At 38.5% G+C, this 9,010-nt stretch overlaps 1 long non-coding RNA gene across 1 annotated transcript; it reads right to left on the bottom strand.

Annotated features, from left to right (window-relative positions):
* Positions 1 to 860: 860 nt before the first annotated feature.
* LOC133816263 (uncharacterized) lies at positions 861 to 8,785 on the bottom strand. The gene is made up of 2 exons (XR_009885119.1): positions 8,581 to 8,785; positions 861 to 1,135 (listed from the first exon to the last, which is right to left on the bottom strand). It is a non-coding gene; the product is annotated as an uncharacterized LOC133816263 (long non-coding RNA).
* Between the last annotated feature and the right edge of the window lie 225 nt (positions 8,786 to 9,010).

Here is a 9,010-nt window from a genome sequence, read left to right on the forward strand (position 1 = left end):
CATTCGTTGGTATCATGTCCGTAGTCATTATGATAATGACAGAACTTGGTAGTGTCTCTTCTCGAAATATCCTTTCGAATGGGAGCAGGTTTCTTATAAGGCACACTGGAACTCGTGGCCTGATAAACCTCTCCCCGAGACTCAACTAGGGCAGTATAGTTAGTGAACCGAGGTTCATAACGGTTACCCTTGGAATGTTTATTGTCAGAGGTGGAAGGCTCATTGTGTGGTCGTTTCCCCCCATTCTTGCCATTGCCGTTGCCGTTCCCGTTGCCTTTGCCGTTGCCGTTGGGCTTGGACCTATTGGCGGCTTTGGCGGGCTCGGTAGTCCCCTTGTCCTTGCCTGGGGGCTTTCCTTCATTGGCGATGGCGTCTTCGAGCTTGATGTAGCGATCAGCCCGCTCTAAGAATTCCTGGGTAGTTCTAACCCCATGTTTTTGGAGGCTTTCCCAGAGAGGCGTGCGGGGCTTAACCCCTGCAGTTATGGCCATCATCTTGCCTTCGTCTCCCACTGTTTTTGCTCCAGCAACTGCTCGCATAAAGCGCTGGACGTAGTCCTTCAGTGGTTCTCCATCTTGCTAGCATATTTCAACCAGCTGGTTTGCCTCAGTCGGGTGCACACGACCCGCATAGAACTATCCGTAAAACTCCTTCACGAACATTTCCTAGGAAACTATACTTGCAGGAGGGAATTTGAAAAACCACTCCTGTGCGGCATCAGAAAGTGTTGCAGGGAAGATCCTGCACCGAGCGTCTTCGGACACTTTCTGAATGTCCATTTTGTAATGACCCAACTACTCTAGACCTTTGGACCATTAACGAAAACTACACATAGACCCTATTCTTAACAAAACTTACAATTGAAAAAAATTCATAACTTTATTAAAACTTGTAAAAAGGAAATGTTGAACTTACATAAAATAATAAGTAGGATATGGGATCCCATTGTTTTAAAATCAAAGCATGACATTATTAAAAAGTGATTTACGTAATAAGATGCGTAAAAATACATGTAAAAGCCATAAAAACAAAACTACATCCTCAAATCGAAACTCTCGGCTCTTTGAATCCATTCCGCCTCAATACACATTCTCTAAGCTTCCAAGAACCTTCCCCGCCACTAAGACCTATTTTCCTGCACATATAAACAAAAAGGAATGAGCCTAATGCCCAGCAAGGAAAATCTAACATATAGCCATATACATAAGAATTCATGGTGCAACATGAAAACATATCATAACACATATAACACATACTATAATGGCCATTATTACTTGGGGTCCCATAGACTAAACAAGTCATATGCCCATTAGATTAGTGGGGTCCTACTAGCTAAGCAGGTCATATGCCCATAATCTATTTGGGGTCCTACTAGCTAAGCAGGTCATATGCCCATAATCTATTTGGGGCTTGTTAGTCATATGGGTCATATGCCCAAGCCTACAAACATACATATCATAACATATTTCATAACATAAAAACCATAAGATAACATATAAAACATATAGCACATAAATCCTATCCTATTTTCCTTACCAATATACCGGGATATGAGAACTGATTTGGGACCTTAGAACACTCCTAAAAACCATTTATAATAGGGTGAGTATATTGAAGAAAAGGGAAATGAAAGGAATGGGAGGACTATACCATTGAGAAAAATACTTACCAAAAACTTATGTGCAAGTTCTTAGATTTCCTAACCAAAATAAAGAATAGGTTAGAAGGCTGAGTAGAAGACTATGAGAACTTTAAAGAAAATAATACCGAAATGGACTAGAGTTTGGGATACCTTGAGTGCTTCTATGACCGAACTATACCTCGAAACCGAAATACACTATAACCTTACTTCCCAAGTGTTTATTAAGCTTATAATGATTAATCTTATAATTCCCAACCCAAGTGTTTACACTCTCACAATAACCTAGCAACTTGCAGCCTCTGAACTTAGCTTGATGAATGAATGAAAAATGCTTGGTGTTAGGTCCTATTTATAGAGTTCTAGGAATAAAAATCTTCTTTTTGGCTTTGAATAAAAATAATAAATTTAATTGAAAATATTTGAATATCCTTCAGCCAAAGACTTAGGAATTGTTCAAATTTTTCAGAGAGATTTAAGAATTCAAAGCTTGATTTTTAAAATAATAAAAACAAATAGAATCCTAACTTCTAACTCTCTAAATCTCGTAACTCTAAACTCCCCTTCAGTAAAATAAACATATCTAGAGCTGTAGAACTCCGATTTGGACTCTCTTTATACCGTTAGAAAGCTCATTTAATTATCTACAACTTTTAAGAAATACTATTTTTCGAAATTCCCAATATAACTGGGTCAAAAATAGGTCGGAAGTTACAGTACCCTAAAGTTACGAAAAATCTATTTAATTATCTAAATATCAACCTAATCCACAAATAAATAAAATTGTGATAAATGTCATGCTCCTATCAGATTTTGGTGAAGACTAAGTCTTATATTTCTCTTATTTTATCATTCAAATAATAATTTCTTAATAATCATACATATGATAAGTGTTACTATCTTATTGGGTCTATCTAAACCTTATAATATAATAAATATCACTATCAATATCAGTCATATTAATCAAACCTTAGGTTAAAATTAATATTCTTAAACTATAGGTTAAACTTAGAAAATCTACAAGTGTTACTATGAGTGTCCAATTAAATCCCGGTCTGAACCAAAATCCACAGTTATAAACATACTACAACTAATACTAGCTATTACTATTACTACTACTACTACTACTACAACTAATACTAGCTAGTACTACTACTACTACTATCTAACTAGCTAAGTAAATTCTGGGACTCTACACATTTGTATCTCAAACTTGTTGACGTGAGATACCGGGTCACCATACCCATCAAAATTCGGAAGCGTAGGCATCTTAAACTTGCTAGGAGTTTCTGCCATAGCTATCCTCTGGACGAAAGGAGTGTATTTTCTCCTATCGTGGTCGATATAAGATGTTCTTCCCCCGACCAGCTGCTGCACTGCCTGGTTGAGGGCATCTATCTGGGCTTGCACGGCACCAGGAATCGCCATGGCCTCTGGTGCTGGGGGGACGTACTCGTCGTGCCGCTCGCGGCGATCATTGAGTACATCTCTCAAATCCTCGTCTCTCCTCCGCTGCTCGCTAGCTCCAAGCCGGTTGAAGACGTTATTTTGTCTGGGCTGCCCCCCAGCATCCCGTCTGTCGGGTTGGTCATCCCTAGGTGGCTGGCTTCTGCCTCCACCTCTTTCTTCATTCCTCCGACCGGCATTTCCTCTGCCTGAGTCGGCCTCGTTATAACCATGGCCATCTCTGAATCTTGATTGGCTATGGTGGGATCAACTGTTCCCTCGGTTGCCTCCCTGGGCTGGGACCTCTTGAGCGTTAGAGGGTGGCCTGCGTTGGTCGGTAGGTCCCTGTGCATTATCATGCCGTGGGGCGCCTTGAACCGCAGAGCCTAACTCTGAGTTCCTCCTGTTACCAAGTGGACGATGTCCTCTGCTCGGAGGGTTTGGCTCGTCGCCCCTGTGGCGTCTAGGACTGTGAGGCGGCTGCTCGACCCTATTATGCCTCTGCTGCAGGGGATTGCCGCGACCAGCTTGGGATAGAGGCTATGCCTCAGGGTCCAGCGGGACATTGTCCTAAGGTGCCGGTGGATGGTCAGGCCTTTGTGGGCTCGAGGGCTGGATAGGCGGGCTAGGATTGGGACCCCGGTGGGGTGGCCCATTCACGGGTTGATCAGGCTGTGAGGCAGGTGCAGCTTGATTCCTAGCCAGTTGCAAGGCTGCCTCGAGGGCTGCCATGGCCTCCCTCTGGCGACGGTCCATCTCCGCCTGCCTTTCACTCAGCTCCAAGCACTGTGGTTCAATTTCTTGTTGCTACTGCGCCATGATTTCATCAGCACTTTCCTGGCCGGCCCTCAGATTGGCCAGCTCCTCCTGCAATACCCCTAGGGTATTCTTCAGCGTCTCGTCGTCCATTTCTTCCTCGCCAAATTCCAAATGTGGCTCATCCTCAGCCACGTTGGGAGGAGGTGGAGGCGGGTTAGATGGTGCAGCGCCGGCCGCCTGTCAAGTTTTCCTGGTAGTTTTTGCCATTGATCTTTCAACAATAGTGTATCAAGCTCTCAATGAAAGCACCAGAATGTTGACCCTGATTTTGGCCAACTGACACGGAGTCAAATTTGCTTGATGTGGACAATCACGTTGGAAAGAATGTAATGGAGAAATAATAAAGAACACAAGAGTTTATAGTGGTTCGGCCCCAGAATCTGGTAATAACCTACGTCCACTCGAATTGTTATTGATATAGAATTCAAAGGAGTGATCAAAGAACTAGGGTTCAATGAGTTTCACCAACCTCTGAAGAACAATACAATATGTCAAATAGAATCACTCTAGTCTCAAATAATTCGAAGGCCAAAAAGTCCCTTCCTTAAGCTATCTTTCTCTATTTATAGGCTCAATGAGGATTACATTAATTTGTTAAAAATATTCTTTCCTAAATAATCGGATACTAAGGAAATCATGGGAGTCAATTTCAGGATTGACTAAGATCTTTATAAAAATATCATGAGACACGCGAAACCTGCGACCATACTGGTCGTAGGTAAGCTTCGACTGCCTTTTTCTTGTAATATCTCTTCTGGTCGATACCCTAGCAAAATTCCGCCAAGTGTCAGCCATGTGTCCGGAAATCACCTGCCACGTCATCCGTGCCTATTTTTTTGATAACAATATATATTAAAAAAAAGAACTAATTGATTTTCAAATATTAAAAAACTGATTTTCTCTCTCTCCTTCGTCTCTCTCTTCTCCCTAATTCTTCATTTTCTTCCAGATCTTTCTTCTCCCTTCTTCGGTTATTCTACTTCTTCTTCCCTATGTTTGAAACAAGTGGCTTCAGGCGAGGGGCGGACCCAACAGACGACTTCTTTGGGTCGAACGAAATCTAGGATTGATCAGAGACTTAATTTGTGGTTTTGGGATTTCTGGGATTGATTTGGGAGACAGAGGAGAAACAAATGCTAGTGTAGATGATGATTTTGGACCACAGTCACTGAAATGCTAAAGCATCTTCTTCTCATTATAGTCCCTTAATTTACCCCAACAACCCAGTTGATTAGTGGTGAAAAATACACATTTATTGATTTCAATAGTCAAAATAAATTAAGTTTTAATTAATATTTTCATAGAATTAATATGATTTATTTTATAAATTAAAATATTTGATTATGATTGATTATGATCTAATTTATTGTTATTTTGTAGGAATTAAAGATGCATTTAAAGAAAAGAAAGAAGAAATAAATAAATAAAGTTGAAAAAATGAGGAAAAGTTAGCATTTTTGCAACATTGAAGCCCAGAAATTCAGCCCAAAGCACCCCAGGCCCACGGCTTTCCCTTCTCTCCAACACGCCATTTGTCGCGCTCCTCGCCTGTATGCGTCCCAGTAGCCCATGACCTGACCGACCTACTAGCACCTAGTCTCCAATGGCCAAACGTATCTGAAAGCCCAACAAGCCCACCTTTGACCCAGCCTTTGACCCACCTTTGACCCAGCCTTTGACCCACGTTAGCCTCCTTTCCCCCACCTCCCTTTCAACGGTCCAGCCCTCCACGGCTCCAGCAGCCCACGCAGGCCCAATGCATGCCCCAGCTGCCACCAGCCACATTTGGCCCAACCTTTTATGCACCTTGGGCCATGCAAATTGACATTTTGAGTTTTAAAGCTAATCTTTTTTGGTGTTTTTGAAAAAGAGTATTTTGACCATGCACCAAAATAACTAGGTTAATATTTATAATAAGATTTTATTTTTCAAAATCATATTTTATTATTAATATTTCAGATTTATTTTGTAAACCTCATTTTGTTGTTTAATTTCTTTTTAGTCATTTTCCCCCTCTATAAATAGGGACTCTCATTTCACATTTTGTATGTAATTTTTAGGTAGCAAAACTCTACCAAATTTTAGTCTCATTTCTTATATTTTCTCTCTAGAATTTCATGAGAATGTCTAGCATAATAGGCTAACCTTCTTAGGAAGGTTAGGATGATCATATATACACTATAACTTAAGTTATTTGGGGAGAGGTCTGACTTTCAAAGAGGAGTAGGTTACAGCAAAGGCAAAGGGAAAAAATCAGCTTCCAGCTCCACAAGTCAAAGTCAGTCACAGGCCCAACCTGCTCATACACCTCAGGAAGACATGGCTACTATGGCGGAAATGATGAAGTCAATGCGTGAAGAGATCCGGATGTTGAAATCTCAACAAGGTCCATCTGGTAATCCTCAGCATACCAGTACAGAAACTGAGTCGCGGTTTGAAAGCCTTCTCCAACGATATTTACCATCACAACCTGAAGGTGGTATATCTTCTCAAAGTCCACCTCCTTGGTCGATGCCACAACAACAACAACATGTGTATCCACCTCAACAGAATTATCCAAACACGTATGGACGCTCCTCCCAGTCCCCTCCTTTTTATTACCCCGACGTCCCTACAGGATCTCAGACGTCACATCCTAGGCATCATGACTTCGGGGATTCATCGCAGCAGCATCATCCACAGCAGATGTATGGTCAATTTGTGAGTTCGTCGCAGCAGCAGAGGTATGGTCAGTTTGAGAGTTTTTTGCATCAGTCTCCCTCGCTGCGACCACATGCTCGACAATTTAGATCATCTTCGCAGCATCACTCTACACAAGCACCACAGTTTGCTTCACCACCGTTGCCGCGCCCTAATACTAGTGATCAAGATATTGATCTTAATGAATATTTTACACCAAGTTTGCCCGATCAAAACAATAATAATTAGATTATGCTTTTTAATTATATTAAGACAATTGAAATTTTATTATGTTTATTTTATAATTAGTTCATATGTAATTAAAATGAGACAATTTGTATTTTATTAAGTTAATTTTATGATTAATTACAATGTTATTTTTGTTTGATGAATATTAATTGTGTTATTAATTATAATTTATGTTAAATATTATTATTTTTAAATAAGTATTATATGTATATTTATTAAGAAATAAAATAAAATTAATTATTATATTTTAATATTAGTATTTTAATACCGGCGGATTAATAGAGGCGGAACCCGCCGGTAATAAACGAGTCAAACGGGTCACAGCGTTGCACATCACCGGCGGAGTCCCGCCTCTATTAATCTGCTGGTAATAATACAATACCGGCGGGTGGTGTCAGTCGGTCGGTAATGGTGGTAATACCGACCGATTATTATCGGCGGGGTTTTACCGGCGGACTTCCGCCGGTAATAGAAAATACCGGCAGATGCACCATGTATTACTGGCGGGATCCTCCGCCGGTAATAGTAATATTTGTTGTTGTGCTTTGTTTGGTATTTTTGATTTACCTTATGCTTAAAGTTTATATATTTGAGTGATTTATTTTCTTTCATCTCCATTCCTTTATCTTGTTATCTATATTTATGTTTACTAATAATATATAGATTTTGTCAAGCACTTTCTATGTATTATCAAATTAATGAAAATAATATAGATAATATCGTTATCATTTTCTCCATCTCATTTATATATATTCACTTTTGTTAAAATCTATATAGAATTAGTCATGCTTTTTCTATATATTTTATAAATAGTAAAAGTAATATTTTTGTTAGGTTTTATGTCCAATCTTTTATTGCATTATTGCCAATGGTATAATGTCATTTTTAGATTTCTCATAAGATTTATTTCATCTTTCCATGGTAATCACTTGAATATATTTTTGTAAAATATATTTGTGCTTCAATGTTAAATCTTCCAAATGAATAGTTGGGATGTGAACTATCCATTTGTGTAATTTTTGTGAATCAAAGATCCAAATAAATAAGTATGCATATTGGTGACTCTTTATCATTCCTATTTGTTACCCATTATTATATTATACTTTATTCTATCTTTATTTCTAATATTTAAATATAAAAAACAACAAAAATATTACTTGTTCTATTTTCCTCATATTATTTATTTCTAAAATTTATTTATTATTTATTGATTAACTTTATTTTTTTACCTCCTTGTGAAATCAACCGCCCGATCTATACTACAACCACCGCTCAGTGGATGCACATTTTGAGCGTTAAACACCAGCTATCATAATCTGAATAACATTTAGAAGAGAGTGGCCCAGTCAAACAATTCCACAAATGAATTATGTGCTTCAGTGTCCCTCAAAAATCAGCACCTATTAATCCTACTCCAATCAATTTATTGAACTTTAAAGCTAAAACATTTTCACTACCCACCACTCACTCACTCCGATACGGTTTCCTACAATTCACTACATTTTTTGTTTCGCCTTGATCTTGTGTTTTATTTACATCTATGTCATGTAAGATTTCTTATTCAACATAACACCATCACAAAAAAAGAAAGACCCACCTTTAGCTTTAGATAATTGAGCACAGAAGAAAAGTGCCTATCTTTTATTATGCCCAGAAAGATAGAACAAAGCACAAAAACAGCCATAACATATGAAGTAATTTACTAAAAAGAAGGGAACAAAAGAGTAAAAGAAAGAGAGAGAAAGGACCTCCTTTTGATAGTCGGGAGATTAATGAAGTCTGACTGAGAGGCAACCTTTCGAGCTAATTCTTTTCTTCGCACTCGTCACAGTATAATAGATGAAGAAGATGAAGAAGGGAGAAGAAAGATATGGAAGAAGATGAAGAAGAAGAAGGGAGAAGAGAGAGAGAGAGGAAGAGAGGAAGGAGAGAGAGAGAAAATCAGGTTTTTAATATTTGAAAATCAACTAGTTTTTTTTTTAATGTTTTAATTATTTTTTCTGATTTTAAATAATGTTGAAATTATTTTTAAAAAAATTAATATGAAATAGACTAATAAAATTATCACACCTGACATCCTAATCAACCATAATAGTATTTAACGGAGTGGTAGTGACGGAATTGCTCAAATTATAACGTTTAATATTTAATTTGTCGAAAAAAAATGTGGTATATAAG

The sequence above is a fragment of the Humulus lupulus genome, chromosome 2, assembly GCF_963169125.1.
Source record: "Humulus lupulus chromosome 2, drHumLupu1.1, whole genome shotgun sequence".
Lineage (NCBI taxonomy): Eukaryota > Viridiplantae > Streptophyta > Magnoliopsida > Rosales > Cannabaceae > Humulus > Humulus lupulus.